Source organism: Myotis lucifugus, unplaced genomic scaffold, assembly GCF_000147115.1.
Source record: "Myotis lucifugus unplaced genomic scaffold, Myoluc2.0 scaffold_37, whole genome shotgun sequence".
In the NCBI taxonomy this organism is placed as follows: Eukaryota; Metazoa; Chordata; class Mammalia; order Chiroptera; family Vespertilionidae; genus Myotis; species Myotis lucifugus.
This window is the reverse complement of record NW_005871085.1, coordinates 5,266,174-5,267,215: the sequence shown is the minus strand read 5'-3', so window position 1 is coordinate 5,267,215 and position 1,042 is coordinate 5,266,174.

Genomic DNA, 1,042 nt, shown 5'->3' with positions numbered 1-1,042 from the left:
AAATTTGGGATTTGGAATTTGGGAATTTGATGTAAGATAGAAAATGCATCTAGACTCTAGATTCTAGAGCAGCGTGGGCAAACTTTCGGCCCCGGGCCGGATCCGGCCCGTTTGAAATGAATAAAACTAAAAAAAAAAAGACCGTACCCTTTTATGTAATGATATTTACTTTGAATTTATATTAGTTCACACAAACACTCCATCCATGCTTTTGTTCCGGGCCTCCGGTCCAGTTTAAGAACCCATTGTGGCCCTCGAGTCAAAAAGTTTGCCCACCCCTGTTCTAGAGTCTTCATCATCAACATCTCCTGAAAGGGAAAAGGATTCATTCATTCTGCAGGTATTCATTGAGCACCTACTAGGCCTAAGGCTCATGCTAACTACTGGCAATAGAGTTGTCTTCTGTTCTTGAGAAGATAACAGCCTGAGCAGACAGAGATGAAGAAATGACAGATGGTGACAGTACTTTGTAACACAGTGTAACAAGTGCTAAAATAGAGAGAAGCACCAGGTACTGTGAGAGTACAGAGTAAGGGCAGCAAAACCAGCCTAGGAGAAAAGGAGTAGGTGGGAAGGAGGGAGGGCCTGGGAAGTTCCTGGAAAAAATGACTCTGGAATTGGGGTTTTGAAGACAATTAGGAGTTAGAAGGTGAAAGACTGAACATCGAAGCTTGTTAGAGGTGCCTTTTAAATTTTATTTAAATCTTTATTTTTGAAAGTATTACATATGTCTCCTCCCCCCTCCCCCCATTGAACTCTTCTAGCCTGCCCCGCCGTTCTCACACACAACCCTCCCTCCCACCCCAGGCCTTCACCACCCTATTGTCTGTGTATACATATATGCATACAAGTTCCTTGGTTGACCTCTTCCCACCCACCCACCCTCCTCAGCCTTCCCTCTGAGGTTCTACAGTCTGTTCCATGCGTCTAAGTCCCTGGATCTTAGAGGTGCTTTTAAAAAAAATACCTACTCTACATAACTGTGAAGTAAATGATGTGTTCCATTGTCAGGATGAGAGCTACGCTGTAATGCCATTGACTA